The sequence below is a fragment of the Arvicanthis niloticus genome, chromosome 29 (assembly GCF_011762505.2).
Source record: "Arvicanthis niloticus isolate mArvNil1 chromosome 29, mArvNil1.pat.X, whole genome shotgun sequence".
Taxonomy (NCBI): domain Eukaryota; kingdom Metazoa; phylum Chordata; class Mammalia; order Rodentia; family Muridae; genus Arvicanthis; species Arvicanthis niloticus.
The window spans coordinates 9,112,633-9,131,065 of NC_133437.1; the positions used below are offsets into that span (position 1 = coordinate 9,112,633).

The 18,433-nt window shown below is 39.2% G+C and overlaps 1 protein-coding gene across 15 annotated transcripts in view; it reads left to right on the forward strand.

The window, feature by feature from the left end:
• Window positions 1–18,433, forward strand: part of Mef2c (myocyte enhancer factor 2C) — a 162,293-nt gene that overhangs the window by 2,799 nt on the left and 141,061 nt on the right. For 3 of the 15 annotated variants that reach the window (XM_076927092.1, XM_076927094.1, XM_076927091.1), the window contains exon 1: window positions 17,635–17,929. The gene's annotated coding sequence lies outside the window, so the exon portion shown is untranslated. Of the gene's footprint in view, window positions 1–13,209; window positions 13,307–16,494; window positions 16,557–17,133; window positions 17,225–17,626; window positions 17,930–18,433 lie in introns of those variants that run through there. The other 12 variants (XM_076927082.1, XM_076927080.1, XM_076927084.1 and 9 more) reach the window with 9 other exon arrangements.

Below are 18,433 nucleotides of genomic sequence, written 5' to 3' on the forward strand. Positions count from 1 at the left end.
TAGTTTTTTAATTTCTTCTTTGTACCTATACATGTTTCTTATGTAGAAAGAGTTAATTTCCTTAAAGGAATTGTCAGAGATGTGTACACACTGACAAAATAAGCATCCAGGTAATGATGTCTATCAAAGATAGATAGCTATCCTTGAGTCAGATTAATTTTGAGTTCATGAAATCCTTAAAAGCCACGTGAGGGAGGCTTTGAAGCTCCAATATCTCACTTTAAATATATTCCATAAAAGAATAAAACTGAAGCTAACTCAAAGTCTCTGGTGTGAGTAGGAAGATCAAGACGTGGGCTTGTCTCTCAGGTTCATATTCAGGTTTCTTTGACTTCAATAATGTGGACAATCAAACTGACAAATGAAAAGTATCACATGGAAAAATGACATGAGTAGATCTTTCAAAGCCTTTTCAGTCACTAAGCAGTATCTATACAAGAATATATATATATATATATATATATATATATATATATATATATATATATGTGTGTGTGTGTGTGTGTGTGTATATATGCTTACTAGAGCATATTAAATGATGCTAAATCATTAAGAGTAATTGAAATGTGCCCATTTTGGACTGTTTTGGAACCTCTTTATCATTTAAATGGATTTATAAAATGAAAATACAAATGTGTTTGAAATAACAGAATTTTTAAAAATCACAGTCATATGCTTTGGAAAATTAATGTAGAAAACAAAAGTTTAGCCTTATCTTTCTGAAAGATTGGAGAATAATTAAAAGTACTAAATATACTGGAATATATATATATATATATATATATATATATATAGAGAGAGAGAGAGAGAGAGAGAGAGAGAGAGAAACAGAGACAGAGACAGACAGAGAGAGACAGAGAGACAGAGACAGAGAGATAGAGACAGAGAGACAGAGACAGAGAGACAGAGACAGACAGAGAGACAGACAGAGAAATAGAGAGAGAAAAGAGTACATAATTCAGAATATACTAAAAAGCTGATTCAACAATTAACTAACTTGATGTGTGTATGCTAAGAAACAAATGAAGGTATAGCCCCAACGCTTCATTTGTGTGTCCTAGCAAGCTCAGAACCCATACTATTCAGTAGGATTTTATTAATATACATGTTTGACATCAAGTCAAATGTTATTGAGTATATCAACAACTATTGACATATTTGTTGATGATCCTGTACAATAAACTGGTACAAAATTTAAAATACCAATATTCAAATAAATTCTCATTTTCTGCCCACTAGAAAGAAAATTGTAGTTCATATTAAACTACAACTTTCTGATTTTCAAGAAATATATCTTATCCTTGGACTTTATAGCTAATCTTGCAGGTAAGATTTAATACACAAACAAATTACCAAAAAAAGGGAGAAAGTTAAAATATTGATATGAGATATTGATAGAAACAGTGGCTACTGTTCTCTACAAAAGATTATTTTAAAGTAATCAATAGTTCTATGACTAATAGTGCCATTTAACAATTAAATTTTATACCTAAATTTATAAATGTTATTTGTATATTATATTACATTTAGTCCAAAGCAAAATCAGACATTGATTAACAGATCACTTGACAATGTGTGATAGCACCATGCAAATTTTATTGCAAAAGAAATTAATCAGCAGAAAAGTAAATAATATCTATTTTCAGCTTTCGTGGAAAATGGGGGCATCAAAACAAAATACACAAAATTACAAAATGATCAAGGAAACTTAATCATTCTCTTGCATCTCAAAGAGTTTTAAAAGAAGTGAGTGGTCCCTTGTCTGCTTCTAAAGGATAACAAGTATTTCTCCTGAGTTGATGACTATGGTTCAAAGAACACCCTGGCAGGAGTGTAAGGACCAGAGTCCTAGACTCTGTTTCTACTATGTACTGTTGTGACTAAAAAGAAATCACTTAATCTCTGTGACACAGCTAAATGGATTGGGACTTTGGGGTTAGTAATATACAAACCACAAGATACTTCAGCTAACCAAGAGAGTATTCTTTCTGCTTCACGGGAGGTGTCCCAAAAAGAACTCCGGACCATTGTTGGATTCCTAGCTGCAATGGCGTGTCCTGTCCTCTCCAAGTTGTTGTAAATACTCCAAATGATGAAAGTCTCAGACCAGTGTGGAGCTGGGAATTTAAATGGTGAAACAAAATCATTCTGCAGAGCATTACTGAGTAAGAACTTAGGAGAGTACCTTGATTTCATTAAAGGAAAGGTCACACTTCAACATTACATCACTACATGCAACTCTGAGGTTAAGTATGTATTCTCATAGCTGAACTGATGAAAAATCCAATGAATATTTAATATGTTCAGTCTTGTGAAAAGAGAGGAACAATTTAAGTAAAAATTAGTTATTACACATAATTGCCATAAACCAACATGATAATGCTTGTTTTGTCAGACAAAAACAAATAAAAAGACATTATATCAAAGAAGTCCTATTCTGAAAAATTAAAGACATCTGAGCTAACAGCAGCAGTTAGATATGAAGGGGGTCTGGAGAGAGAGCAGTTATGTGTGGAGGGAGTTTGAAGGCTTGATCAACCTATTCTGAGAGATGGTGATGTCATGAGGGTCCTTTCTGATTTCTGGACAGGCAAATCCAATTACCGAATTGCTAAGAGCATCTGAAAGTCCCCTTCTTGCCATGTCCCTCTATTCAAGTCACGGAGACAAGGGCTAGTCTATCTGTGCGAGTTTAGGCTCACAAGAAACTGGAAGTCACCAAAGCAAGCACATCTGTGCTCCATCACTAATGTTAAATATCCCTCCATTCTATGCCCACTTTACAGGTTTTTCTAGGGGTCCAGGACTCCATCCAAGAATAAGGTTTTCACTCAGATAAATTTAAAACACGAACCCCAAATTAAGTAATTTCTGTCCTCAGATGGTACCAAGAGGTCATCCATGGGACATACACACAAGTCACATCATACAGACTAAGGGAGATTATGTTTAGGAAGGCAGTGGGGTGTGTGTGTGTGTGTGTGTGTGTGTGTGTGTGTGTGTGTGTGTATCTCTGTATATGTGTATACATTTACATATATTCATGCAACAATAATTAAAGAAAAAGAGGCCATGAAATTGACAGAGAGAAAGGGAGTCCATGGTAAAGTTGAAGGGGGAAAAAAAAAGAGGGAAAGGAAGGAATTATATTTCATAAAATAAAAAGTATACACATAAAAATCAGAATGGAGTTCCCCATGTTGCTTAATCAGCTTTTACTGAGCAGTCTTCAATGATGATGTTATGTGTAGTGTGTCCTTTTGTTTGTGTATAGTCTGAACAGAATTGGGTCTTGGAACAATTCATTTTATCTTGAACCCTCGTCCTTACTATGTTAAAAGGAGGTCATACATTTGTTGGGATTGCTTGAAAGAAACAAAAAGTAACAGAGAGAAGGAGGGGGTACAGCATTAAAAGGACTTCATAGATCTTATACTACTCTTACCAGAAGGCAAGAGCATACACAAAATGTAAGTGAATACCTACTGAGTCTTTCCCTTTCTCCTGCTCCCTCCCTTCCTCCCTTCCTTCCTTCCATTTTTTCCTTTCTTTTTGAGAGAGTATTTGCTATGCAGTCCAGGCTGGCCTCAAACACCAGGCAATACTCATGCCTCAGCCTTCCAACTGCTTGGATTACAGACAAATGACATCATACCTGATTTCTGAAGAGCCTTTTCAAATGAAGCTTCCTAAACCATGCATGGCAGTTCCCAGCTGCACTCTCTGCACACAGAAGGCTGAGGAAGACCTCTACACGTATGAGGACAGTCTGTTCTACATAGCAACCTACAGGACAGCCAGGGCTCTATAATGAGACTCTGTCTCAAATTTGCTTTTGCTGGTTTGTTTGTTTGTTGTTTTGGATATTAAATGGATTTTAAAATGCAACTTTCTGAGACGGTGGGTTCATGGACAAGGAATGGCTCAGACAACCAGATTTTAACCCTTGCTGATTCGGAGGACTGTCACCAGAGCTCACCATTATTCCCTCAAACCTTCTCAGTGCAATGTCAGTTCTCACTGTCCAAAGAGCTAGAAAACAGATGTTCTGTGAATCCATGTCCTGAGAGGCCAACAGTAACATGGCTACAGCTAGAAATGCTCCTTTTGTTTTTAGTCATTGTCTAACATATTGAATACTGTAGTGCTTATGTAATTCATTTACCTTTTTATTTGAATTGGCAAATGATAAATATCCCCCCCAAATGAGCAAAGTCTTGATCTTATCCAAGTCTTATACTAGTTTAAGACACTAAATAATATAGTTTTAAGTATGACAAAATGGCTTCAACTAACTCTTCAAGAAAGTTATTTTAGGAAAATATGACAGAGAGTGATTACTCTAAGAATACATGTATGCATTCACTAACCAAAAGAATATTCAGTCAATGATGATCTGGAGAAGCAGTAAGCTTAATTCTCCTCTGGGTGAGCTGTTTTATAGCCATAGGCTACATAGACTAGACTCTCACAGCTATGTGAGGCTGAATTAGGAACATATGGATGGTAAATATAAACCTTTCACAGACAATATATGAAACAAACACCATTTTTGTTCGTTGTGAATCATCATTACAGCTATGAATAAAAAAATATCATATAAATTATATGACCATATTTTCAGTATAAGATCTTTATTTGGGGCAATTTAATCTGTGGTGGTTATAACAGAATGGAAAAAAATAATAGCATCATCTCACAGTTCTAAAATAAAAATAATTTTACACAGAAAAGATAGTCAATATGAAATGACCCTTGTTGTATTGACAACGGAGAAGAAATTTATAACTGAAAATGCAAAAGTATAGAAGGGATGAAGTGGAGGAGAGGAAAGAGGAGAAAGTAGAGGAGATGGAAATCACCACTAAATCATAACTATTGCTAAAAAGGTCAAGAGAAACAAAACAATGTTGCAAATAGTTTCTCATGTGCTGCTCTTCTGAGAAAGATTCTGAAAAGATTCGTCTTTTCACAAGACAAGCCCTCTTCTTTCCAAATCTCTTCAGAAAGCTGATTATTGCTACAAAACCCACTCGTCTGGTAAAGATTGCTTCCGTCACTTGTATTATGTTAGCATACAAAGTTGGGGAATATTTTGTTTTAGTTTTTATTTTATTTCATTTTTTATCTTATTTTGACAAAAAAGTTATCTAGTTGCGGTTTGTAGAGAGGAGACAGGAATAAAATGTAACAAGCGTTACCTTTTGACCCTATAACACCCCCAAACAGTATGTCCTCTGCTCAAGTAAAAGCACTTATTGTAGGTTCTTTAACTCCCTTTGAGACATTACTGAGTAACTAATCATTTTATCTAATGACTTTTAATAAAAGGAAATGCACATGCAGTAAACTAAATGATATCGCCGAAGCTATAACACAAAGGACATGCATCTTTTTATCTATTTGTTGTGTCACTCGTGGGAAAAAAAAGAGAGAAAAAAAAAAGCAAACAGGATGGGAATTTACAGAATCTGGAGAGCAAGTACGTGGGTTTTCAAAGAGCTGGCAGAGAGCTCCTCTTCCAACCCAACATTTTCAGAAGCAATAATTTCTTCCCCTCAAGTCAGAGCCAGCCTTCCTGTGCGCTTGCCCTTACTTCCGTGTATACTACTAAGTGGTTGACAGTGGAACGGACTTGAGGCCTTAAAAGCCCCTTTAGAAACACAGCAGGAAATTTATGGACTGCTCGAGACCCTTTACATTATAAACGGTTTTTGTCTCTCTAAAAACTTTAAAAATATTCACTTAAAGAGATAAAACGTTGATAGTGTATTGTGGATAAGGCTGTGGAAGCAGCAGCACATTCTGATAAAACCTAATCCACGGGAATTCTGGGGCTTACCCAGCTGCTAAGAGATGAAAGGACCTTGTAAGTCACATCAGTAGAAGGCAAGAGGAAGTAGAGGCACTCACAGTGGACCTGTTATTGATTTTAAAATTGCTGCTGGGTGAGTTGAGTGTGCCAAAGTGAAAGAAGGCTGAGTGGAATAAGGGTGAAAGGAGGGCACAAGTGGACAAAGTTGGTGACGTCACATGGCTACGGGACACAGGTGAGATCTCTGAGTCCCTAGAAGCCAAAAAACTTAGATTTGTGGAAAGTGAGTCATCCTATGCACTTATGTTCAGACTCCTTACATTTAAGTGCAATGTTACTTCCTCACTAAGCAACTTACAAGATTTCTGAGATAACCAAAATATACAATCATGGATTCTTACTCTAAGCAAGCATATCCTTGCTTTCGTGTATCTGATAAAATCCAGAATGAATATATATAAAAATATTTCTCTCTCCATAGTACTGACAAGGCTAATATAAATTACCGCCCACAAAATGTGAATTGTCTTGGGCATAATATATGTTTATTGGGCAAAATATATGATTTAATCAACATACTAGCATAAATATATTTTATTTTAAATATCAAATACTTGATCATGAAATGGCATAGTTAAAGTAAAAAACCTGAGAGAAAAGAATACATGTTTTTAAATACCATTAAGTTTCTGGCAGTAATATGTTTCTCAGGGGTGTGAGAGATAGTTGAAAGTGAAATTAAAAAGTGGAATACTTTACTGGACATTTTCTATAGGCCAGGCAAAAATAAATTTCACATCCTTCTCTCAGCAAACTGTTAGGGGTTAGTCCATCTTCTCCAGAAACCTGGGTTCTAATCTCCTGCTGGGTTTCCCTTTCTCTGCCTTTGGCTCTCTCCCATAATATACACCTGTTGGTTAGCAGCACTGACTTCCGGACTCTGCGAATGCTGCACATCAAAACTTTGTCTTCAAAGGCTATGCATTCTTATCAGAAAGAAGCTTGAAATTGTACTTCTCTTTCTGTAGTTCAATGTCTTCTTATTGTCTAAATATCAAACATTTGAGGCTTTATAATCAAATCTTAGTTTGAACTTTGTTTAATACATGTTCTTTGGATTTACTTTTTAACAAAAACAAAACAAATTCAGCAGTAACAATACTGATTCTTCAGCATGGAGATGCTTCTTAAGAATACAAAGCAAATTTCTAAAAAGACTTCTCTAAGGGATTCAATCAAAAATATCTGTGAGTGGCTAGTGCCCCGGAGTAGCCACTGTAAAGAGATAACCTGTAAGTAAATGTATTTTTCTGAAGTTTATTTCAGTTGTGTGATTCTATCAATCCCTGCTGAGTTTGATTGTCCAAAAGTATCATAGCTAAGAACAGAGTTTTGGAAATGAATAAATCTGGTTTTGTGTCTTTTGACATTTATGGGTTATCTGAGCAGAAAAAGTAAGGCATCACTCTACATTTCCATTCTTAAAGATCTATCAAATAGAGAAAAATAATAAAAGCCCTCTAAAAGGCTGTAGCCTGGATAAAAGTAATAACATTTATAGAGTATTTTGTGCAATCTTAAATGTAGCAAGTGGCCCCGAAATGAGAAGTGTCTTGAACATACTTATTTTTATATGCATACTAAAAATATTAAATTATTTTTGCAAATGTATCTCAAGTATTACACTTGGATTATAAATACAATTGATTTGAAAGACTCAAATATAAATATAGCAAAAGCAATCAAGCCTGTTGGTTTGGGTCCTAGGCTCAAAGAAGCCAGCAAGCAGACTGCTTTTAGCCACTGATTCACATTTATTTTCTTTCTGTTGTTTGCATTTTAGTTTTTGTTATCACCCTATTCCAAATTTTAGGAAACTTTCATCCAAAACAATGAAAATTTTCCTTCTTCTTAGGAAGTGACAATATTAGTATAATTACATATATACTTATTTAAAATCAATGTAGAATTATCACCTATTGGAACCATATATTTTGCAAATTTCTTTCCATCTTAACAAAAATTTAAGTTGTTTAAATTACTCTTCTTAACTTAAATTTCTAGGTATTAAATATTTTTAAATAATATATACTCTCATTTATAAATATAATAGTCATTCAAAATTACATACAAAGGTTGAGGGAACACAGTTTATTTTATCATGCTACCTCCTTCTTTCTAGACTCCTTTTGTCTTAATAAATAATGTTACCATGAACACTACTTAAAAAGTCTTTAATGTCCTGATTCTGTTTTTTCTATAATGTCTACTTACACCAATAGACAAATGATTGTCCTCTTCCAGACATTACTAACAGTGCAAATTGGGCATGTTTTTCATATTGTATAGCATAATGCAGAAGTGACATCTATGCGCATGCAGCAAAACAGAATACTGCCCCTAGATCCCTCTTGAATGGAATGCTCCATTACGCATTCCATGAGTTCCCCCTTTCCAGGAGGCCTTGCCCAGTCTAGTTGCCATAGATGGCCATCAGACATTTGCAATGACATCAGGAGACTATCTGAGCAGCCACTGCCCTAAAGAATCTGCTAACAGGAGACTGGGGATATCAATGTCTTCTTGGCTGACAACTGCATTCCAAAGGTCAACTGGGGTGAAAAGAGGATGGGCTTGGAGTGTCTGGTGCCTTTTCAGCAACCAGGCAGCTAACAAGCAGAAGGCAGCCGCCATGAGGACTAAAAGTAGCCTAGAGATTACACACCTGTGAAAAAGTCAACCCGACCCAGTAAAACATAAAATGTTAAATCTAAAGAGATTTCCACTTCTTCAAAGGTAAAATTCCAGACCTGTTCTCATCCTGAATCAATCCTCACGTCTCTGATGACCCATTTCTTTATCTATGACAACCACTGAGGGAGTGAGTAAGGACTTGGCAGTGTAAAGTGGGAGTTGTTCTCACAGAATGACTGCAGTCTGTTTCCTCAGCCCTGCCCCTGGTCAAGCAGATCATTCATTCCTCACAGCAGAGCATGGGTGACATCACACAAGAGTCCACATGTTACACCTGAGGAAACTGAGTCACCAAGAAGCTCAGGATGTGAGCAATCAGTCATCCTGTGTTCCCTCAGTTGGCTTTTGGCTATATTCTCTTCAGAGTCCCATCAGCCTTTTCGTTTGGAGAAGCTGAGGCCTTCTCTGTCTGCAGATACCTGAGACATTTTCATATATTATTTTAGATTTCCTGTAGTATGACAAGAATCCTTTCAAATATGAGTAAATGGTAAATTGACATGAGAAACAAATAGTAACTCAAATATGGATCAGTCCAACGCTCAAAAGAATTATCGTTGTAGAAATATTTTCCATCTGTGACTATGTGGATGTGAACAGAGATCACCTTCATTGAGGGTTAATTACCATAAATGTACTATAAATGGGCAGAATTAATATCAACATTCATATCAGCTAACAATGAAAAATTGTAAAAAATCAAATACAGCAAAAACGAATCCCCTATTGAATTCCCAAAGTTTACGTTCAGTCTAAAATCCGATAGCATTGTCTGTTTATTACTTATCTTATGTAGTATTAGTTGCAGTTTCAGTGTTTACATTATTAACATTTCTGAGCAAGTCCCTCCCTTGTGAAGTCAGTGAATTAGATCAAATATGAGGAAGATTATACTTGTCTAGCAAGTCTCACCTCAGATAACACCTTTTTCTTTTACTTTAACATCGCTTTTTATCACTTATTTTAAAAGCATAATGCTAGCGCTGCATAAGTTTTAAGTACAAGTAAACACAGTATTACATCTCAATTGTTCTCTGTGCAAAAGCATTATGCGGCTGTCTGATACCATCAGCCATGCAGGTTAAGTTTGGGAGACAGTATTACTCCTCACGCGGCTTATTCTTTATTAAATGGAATTTTCTCTAGGGTGAATGCTTAGAGGCATTCTCTCTTGTTTAAAAAAAAAAAAAAAAAAAAAAAAAGTAATTCTACCTAAAATCTGTCACGACACCTTCTTGTGCAGTCAGTAGTTTACCTAGCCAAGCCAGCCAAGATGTACTGGACAACAGAAAGGATACCGGACCCATCAGAGGGCTTAAGCTTCTTTCCAAATTTAGAGATGTGGATGACTTAGGCCTTCTGTGTTTGACCCAACCTTCCTTATTTAAAAGCAACAAAAAAGGTGCATGTACTGCGTGTTTCCCAGTATCTTTCTCGGCATCAAGACACTAAGATTCAGACTTTAAAACTTTTCACGCTCCTGCCAATGTGATGCAATGTACTGCCATAGAAACGCAGACTATCGTGGAAATCTGGCTGGTATCAACATAAAGCACTTTTAAGTGAATATTTTCGCTTAAAACTTTATGCAGTACTCTCTAGTAGGACTCCATGTAATTAAAGGGCGTAATATCTCCTACCTCAGAGGCCCACTACCCATACAGGCCTATTTAGCAGTTACGATATGACAAACTGATTGAAGGAATACATTTTCTCTTGAATTTTCATTAACTTGAAATGCCACGTGTTAGTCTGGTATCTATCCTATTCGTAGGGCCCACACACTTTTGAGTTAGAGGTGGCGAGCCCACGCCCTACACAGTCGATGTTACACTTGCTCTCTTTGGTACAACACCCTAGACAAGATTCTGGATTTCCTGATGATTATTTTTGCAGAATAGCCCAACACTGTTTCCAAGCAATCACAAAAGAAAGATGTGCAAGAGGAAAGGAAGTTTCCTTATTTGGGTTTGCTGTGAATTTTCCTTAGCACCCTAGTTCTCTTTCTACTTTGTGACCATTACTATACCAAGACCCGCACATATTCAGAGGTAGCTTGCCTGTTAGTGGTTGGCTTTTAGTTTTTTTTAAGTACTTCTGTAGAACCTAGATGTTTAATTAGAGTTTAAAGCTAATTTGGGGCTGTGAGCATTTCCAATTGGCTACTGGATTTGTTACAAATCCGGGGTGCTACAGGATCCAAGGGAGGCTGGACCTGCCCAAAGCCCCTCTTTCTCTTCCTGATTGCAAAGTGCTCGGGAACCCACCAGGTAGCCAGAAACTCAGACCTCGTGTTAGCACTTTGTGAAGTGTGTGTGGATGGCAGGTTCCTTTTCCGGACCCCCGGCGTTTATGGAGATTGCTCAGAGCCCATCTCCAGTTCCTGGGAAGAAATGTTCTTGGGATCCTAAAAACCAGACCCGCCTAGAAACTCCACCAGCGCCACCACCGCGCGTTTCCAAAGCACACCCACTGCCTTTGCGGCCTCCTCCATTCCTCGGAGCCCATCACGCTCCATCAGCACACCACCACGGTCTCTTTCCCCCAAAGCCAAGACATCTCGCCCTCTCCAGCCCAAAGCAGGCCGGCACACCCTTTCCTGTCCCGCTGCCGACAGCATGCCCAACCCTCTGCGCACCCAGGCCAGGCAGGTCTCTCCCAGGGCCCAGCCTCCTCCGCCCATCCCGAGGCTCACTCACGTGGCACACGCAGCGTTCTTCCCACCCCCACCCCAACACACACACACACACACACACACACACACACACACACACACACACACACGCAGCCTGAGAGCTCTTCTAGTTTCTAACTAGCCGGGGAAAGAGTCCCCACCCCCTCAGCTCCGTCGGCCCCGAGAAAAGTGGGTGGGAGGAAGTAGCGACCCGCCGAGAAGAGCAGATAGGAGGGGAGAGGCACGTCGGAGGGGAGGACCAGCAGTAATTGGGTGCGCCTCTCCAGTCCGCCCAGCCAGCGGGTCAGCTTTCAACACAAATCAGGCAGAGGGATTGCTTCTGCCTGCAATCAATAACTCAGTCGAGTGAGCTGCTGAAACCAGAGGCGTCCCTTGTCTGCTCTTTAAGGGGCCCTGTGGACTGAATCTCAGCCCCTCTGCTTCCCAAACAAAGAAGTGGGTACCAAAATGCCGGGGGGGGGGGGGGGAATGTTAACCCCAAACTTGCATGGCATCCCCCGGTTACGATCTTTGAAAATGAAAAGAGCACAGACCTAGTAAGGTCTCTGAAGGAAAGGGTTAAAGGGGGGAAATCTACGCCTTAAATTTCAGGTCTCCTGTGATATTTCAAGAAATGGAGTAGAACCAGTGTTTCAATAAGCATTTAACAATGGGGAGAGGGGATGTAAAGTTCCATTAAATTTAGCTGTCCCCATAGATGCTTTCAAGTCAGCCACACACTTATAAGCAAATTACCAATCAAATCTTATTTGGTCTTACTGATAGAAGGAAAGAAGAAGAAATGTATCATGCTTTATAGAGGAGAATGTTGGGGGTTTTAGAGCATATATTTCAAACTTTATTTCATAAAGAGTAAGGTTAAGAGGTCCTGGAAGATATATCATGATTCCAACTTAATAATATATATTAAAGCCGAGCAAGAAGTGAGAGAAAAGGATGGGTCAGAAACCTTGGGTCTGAGTACCAGACCAAGTTGAGGTTTAGGCATGATGGGCCTGAGTTTGAAGGACATAAGTCCAATTACCATAACTCTGAAACAAATCCTGCCCAAAGTCTTCACTTTTCTGACACTGACAAAGCATATAGATAGCAACCCAGATGAAGAGGTTTTCTAAATGACTCCTCATTATGAAAATCCTGCTAAGACAATTGGGAAAACTGATATTGGTCCTTGTTCTGCTGTGCCATGATTGGTCCTTGAGGGGTGGAGTGGGGGGACTAGTCCCATTCTAAAGCCAAGGAAAGATTCATTTGTGTTCCAAAGTCACAGAAACCTAGTCTGAGACAGGGTAGAACATAGGAATGCTTGTCTATGTTCCACACAGTTAAAGACTGCTTGGAAAGACAAGGTAATGTTGCTAATATAATTCATATATATTAGTGAAGCCACATTATTAATCCCAAAGTATTTTAAGTGGGCCTTTAAGCAATGGATAAAACGAGCCTATTGATGGAAAGGTTTAGACATTGTTACAAATTATTACTTAGATATTATTACAAATATCTGCATGTCTCACAAATTTCACTAGCAGGAGAAACGGCGAATTTTACTTTATTGTTTTCTTGTAATTCTTATTCGAATATAAAAAAATTAAAGATAGAAAAGTAAAGATACATCTAGGCTCCCTGTGTAAAAAATGAACCCTACAATGAATCTTTCCTTGATGAAACAAATCTTTTGTACAGTACAGGTTCCTTACCAATTCAGTCTGCATGCTGTATGGTATGGTCAGCTTGGGATAATGTTGACCTGGTGAATCTGTGAAATATCGAAATGTGCACTATAAATTTTAAAATCATAGGCACTATTACAATGACCATTATTTGAGTTTTAAAATAATAAGCGTTGCTACGTTAGAAGTTTTTAACCACTTCTACCCGAATCTACTTTACTGTCAACTGTAAAGAAAATAACTACTTTTTTTTATACTTACACATTTTTAAGGTGCCAAAAGAAAAAAACACTGAAAACTGTGAAGTAACCTCTGGAGAGATGAAGTGAAGCATGGAGGGCCGATGGCTGTGGCAGTAAAGTGTAGAGGGTGAGTGTTCACATCTCTCAACTACCACAAACTTACCATGAAAAGAGAGGCACCAGTTTCTTTGTCTTGAAGTATTTGAAATGTTGACATGGGCAATGGTGACACAGCTCAATGGCCATTCTCTTTTTTTCTAATATGAGCAGTGCTGTGGCATGTGGCTTAAAGCTCCTAGCACCTTCCACGGGCCACCTTTGCAAGTGTCTACTACAATTAAGCTGTTTCCTAGGATGTACATCATCATAGGACAAACTACAAAGAGGCTAAAATATCTTTTATGTTGTGGAATTTGAATCTTGCGATGTTTCTCAGATTTTCTCTTCTAAATTTTCATGTTCAATTATATTTACGTTGAAAGTATTCTGGATGAAGAACAAGTACCATACACTTGAATAGTCTTGAGGGGTAGATTAATCTATATCCTTTCTTCATCTCACGGTAGGTTGCTGTGGCAACCACCCCAGCTCACTTTAAAATAATTTTTTAAAGCTCACTTCAAGAGCTACACCCAGCGTGGGCCAGGCTTAAAAGCAGGCAGACCCAGTGCATAGGGCTGTCGTAGACTGCTGCTTTAATGTAGGGAAGCAGAAGAAAGGAAGCTGAAGTAAGATGGCTTAAAACAGAAACTGGAATGTTAGCTTTGAGCTGAAACAATCAATCACATGCTCTCTGTAACTTCAGGTGTTTAAATGCATTCTGAAATAGATCCTTGGAGGGGACAGCTAATGTTTATTTATAGTTAATATTAAGCACTTATAATAGTTAATGAAAGGAATATTTATGATCAGAGAGAGAGAGAGACAGAGAGAGACACACACACACACAGAGAGAGAGAGGAGAGAGAGAGAGAGAGAGAGAGAGAGAGAGAGAGAGAGAGAGAGAGAGAGAGAGAGGGGGTTTAATGGCAGATCAATTCCAACCCTCACTTCATCCTCTTTCTTAAGGTTTCCTTTTTTCAAATCCCTAGTTTCCCTCCCCACTGACATAAAGAATGTAATAGTTACACTTATTTTCAAGCATAGAACTAAATTGGAGAGCTCATGCAAACTAGCACACTGGGGCCTAGAAAGGATTCATTCATTCATTAGTACGACACTTTTGGTGTTTTCAATGTTGGCTATCAAACCATAAACGAAGTTAGTGCTCTGCCCCAGAGTCACATCCACAACCACAAATCCTGAACTGGATAGAGAATTCTAAGTCTCTCAATACCTAGACCAAAATACTTCCTAGTGAAGAAAATATTCTTTTGCTCACCGAGTACCATTAGGTAGCAAGAATTACCAGTTTGAGTCAATTGAAGTAAACAGATTATGCGAATCTGGCATTATTTAAAGGCAAAAAGAAAGCACACTCTGGATTGACAACCTCATGGATTATTACTAGATTATTTATTTATTTATTTATTTATTCTCCATGTAACTAGTTTCCTTCCACTTGAGCTACAAGGCTAATGTGAGGGGAACTACCACTAATATTAACTTATCTCAGACATAATTAAGAAGCTAAATTTACAAAGGGGGAAAAAATTTATCTTTTCAAAGGCCAACTGTAATACATTCCAGACCCAAAGTTTTAAATCATCCTCACCTGGGACTGAGCATATTTTTAAATGTTTATAATATTGTTGATAAATATGGATTTGGTACAATGTTTATTACTAAATAATTATTTGACATCTGAAGGGATAAAATAAAAGTTTCCTTTTGAAGGAAAATAAAAACAGAAGTGTACTGTGGTAAGTAGAAATACCGTCTATAACTAATGACAAAAGCAAGACTGAATTCATTGGCTGTTTCTCTGTCATGTAGCATAGGCCAATACAGTTCATTACTTTAATTTAAAGCAGTATGACAATAAGTTCCCTTGGTCCTACTTATAGTTTGCTCTGTGAGGATCTTTGTAAATCTCAAAAATATTCAAAAATTTTCATTTATGTCACCATATGCCTTAGCATGCAGCATGTCTAAGCCTCGGAGCTTGTACCTCTAAAGATGTCATTCTGTTTATATAAACTCATGGTAGTCACACTTGCTACGTGAAAGAGAGGCAAGCACTGTGTAGCATAGATACTAATTTTCAAAAGCAGAACAAACAAAAAACCCACTCTGTCACAGTTTGTCATGCCTTCCTGTAATAAAATCGCAGCACTAATTAATAGTCTCAATGGTAAGGAGCCAGAGGTTTGAAGATTGTTGTGATGTAGTTTAACTTGCCTGTAAAATCAACTTTCTTCTTTCAAGTGAAGCCTTTGGAGGGTGCTTAAATGTTGAACCCACTGCTCTGAGAGAAGCTACTAACTTCAAACAGCAGTAAGAGGAGGCTTTTTGAACCACATTGCCCTTCTGCATTAAAATAGTCCTCTGCAGGCCTACTGAAGAACTTACCAGGCCATGCAGCCAGTTATTGGGTTAAACATACCCTTTTGAAAGGAGTTTATTTTTGTGTGTGAGGAAATATCTTCAATTAGTTACATATTTCATTGGGCTACTATTGTCTCCTCTTGTATCTTCTATGTTATGGTGGTACTCTGTGAACTTTCTCTTCCGCCAGTCATCATATTAAAAATTAATTTTTCATGTTTTACACAATCTCCAGTACTCCTGGCATGCAATCTTTCAATTTTCGCATGAACATTTTCATTTTTGAAAGGAAAAATTTGGGGGAGGCATAGGAGTGACTTGTATACTAGTTGACATATTTAATCTTTAGCTTTTTGGGTGTGGTCACAATATCTAGTATCTTTTTTTTTTCTAAGTATCAAGTCTTTGTTAACCTATATTTTTACTGTGGAAAAGTATTCGACAGGCTTAAACCTTAACCTAAGTATTCTTATCAGTCTCAGCTCCTGCTTCCTGTGCAGCTGAAACACTTCAGGATAAGTGAAGTCACCCGCTATCGGTCAGGGGAGCCTAATGCATTTGGGAAGTTGTTTTTGGTTTACTTGTTAATGACCTGGATAAAGTCCAGTAAGGTGTGGAGGAGACACCGGAGGGAAGGAGGGGGGGGTCTCTCTGAGGAAACTGTCCCCTCGATAAATTTGTCCAGATTTTCGAAAGTTAATGGCCCCGGGATAAAGTCGAGATTTCAAAACTTGTAATTATTTTATTACTAACATTGGAAGATCCTTCAGGCTCACTTTCTAGCCTAGCCCTCCTGAGTCTCAAGGCCAAAAGCTTTGTACTTTCTGGGCGGGCAGGAAGCGTATGCTGGGATCGAGGCTTGCAGACATCCTGGATCGTGGCTTTTACGCGTGAGTAACGGAGGTGCGCGCGGACCGGAGCAAGGATGAAGTGGCCACTGCGAACCCAAGGGGGGTTGGGGGAGTCACTAGAGCAGCTCTTAGGGTCGCGCTCCTATTGGTCAAAGAGAAGATCTCGACTTCAGAAGGACTTTCCTGCTAGCAGGCTTGCAGCCTCCCGGGGGAGCGAGCGCGCAGCAGCCGAGCGTCCCCACCGAGCGTCCTCTTGTAGCGGCGGGGAGAGAGGCAGGGAGCCGCCGCTCCCCGTGTTGTCTTCCCTTTCATGCAATAAAGAATTGTCATTAGGTTTGCGTATGGCATGTGCCATTACCCCACCGTAAAACTAAAATTAGCAAAATGTCAGGAATGGAAAGATTGATTCACCAAGATGCAATTATCATTTAAAAGTGCTTGATTGAGGTACTGATGTTCAGTGATTTATTCTGCATACCATATACATAATTAAAGTAGTGTAGTGGAGTAATTTATCAATCTAGTTGAGACTGGAGGGGTGAGGAGGGAGCTGCAGTATGTTTGTTTTATTAAAATGCTGCGAGCTTTTAGTCCCGCCCCCCTTTTGCAAGAGTGAAACTGATGATTTCCCCAGCTCGCGAGGAGAGGCAACGGTTTGGGCTGGTTGGGATAGAGAAACGGAAAGGAAAAGACAGCGCCAGGCAAAGGCAAGAATAAAATGAATTGGGAGATGAGGGGAGCACCGGCGTGTACGTGCTGCTTAGAACCCCAGCCCTGTGTGCTCCGTCTTGCTTGCCGCCCCCGCGTCCCCTCCCAGTATCCTTACATTCCCCCCCACCCCCCGCTCTTTTACACCACGTATCTAAGGCTGTGAGCTGCTCTCCTTTTCCCATTCGGCTCCTGTCACTTCCTTCCTGGACGCAGTTTTCTGGACGAATCTGGTTACTTTTAATCCCACCGGCCACAGAGAGCCACTTTCTCCTCCTCTTCCACCTCCTCCTTCGCTTCCTCCACCTTCCTCCTCCTCCTCCTCTTTCTCCTCCTCCTCTTTCTCCTCCTCCCCTTCCAGCGGCTTCGGGGCGCGCGCGAATGCGCAATCCCGCGCGCGCCTCCCCGTCGCCCCCCCCCTTCGCGCGCGCACACACACGCACACTTCGTCTCCAGCTCTCTGCTCGCTCGTCTCGCAGTCACAGACACTTGAGCACACGCGTACACCCAGACATCTTCGGGCTGCTATTGGATTGACTTTGAAGGTTCTGTGTGGGTCGCCGTGCCTGCAGCTTTGAATCAGGTGGAGAAGCACTTCAAGGCTGGACGAAGTAAAGATTATTGTTATTTTTTTTTTCTTTCTCTTCCTCTCTTTTAAGAAAGGAAAATATTCCAAGGACTAATCTGGTCGGCTCTTCCTTCATGTAAGTACCTCTGACATTTCTCCAAAAGAATAGAAATAGCCTGTGTATTGTCTCTGAAATCTGCACCAATCTCTTCCAGGCACTGGGTCTATCCAACTCCTTTCTGGAAGGCTTAAGTTAAGGCTTGTTGTGCATTCTTTTCTTTAGATTCTACGATTTCCTTGTGTGTGGCTGAAAGTAACTTTTTAGATAGTAGTATCCGTTTGCCATCTGCTATTGAAATCACATCTGACTGTTCCTGTCACCTCAGTTTGTTTAAAGTTTCAAGAAGTTAGTTCACGTCACTAGCATGTTTGATAGGGTGGAGAACGTAGATCCTGGTGGATATTAGTATTATACAGACTGTTCTGTGACCTTGTAGTAGCTCTCTTAAAATTTAGCTGTTTAGTTCACCGTGGAAAGATGTTCCTATGAGTTGCCCCCAAAGACTGATTTGCCCTGGGTTTGGATTCTGGGCCACTAGCCCTTGGGATGACTTTAAGCTACAGCAGGGCCGTCTGCCAG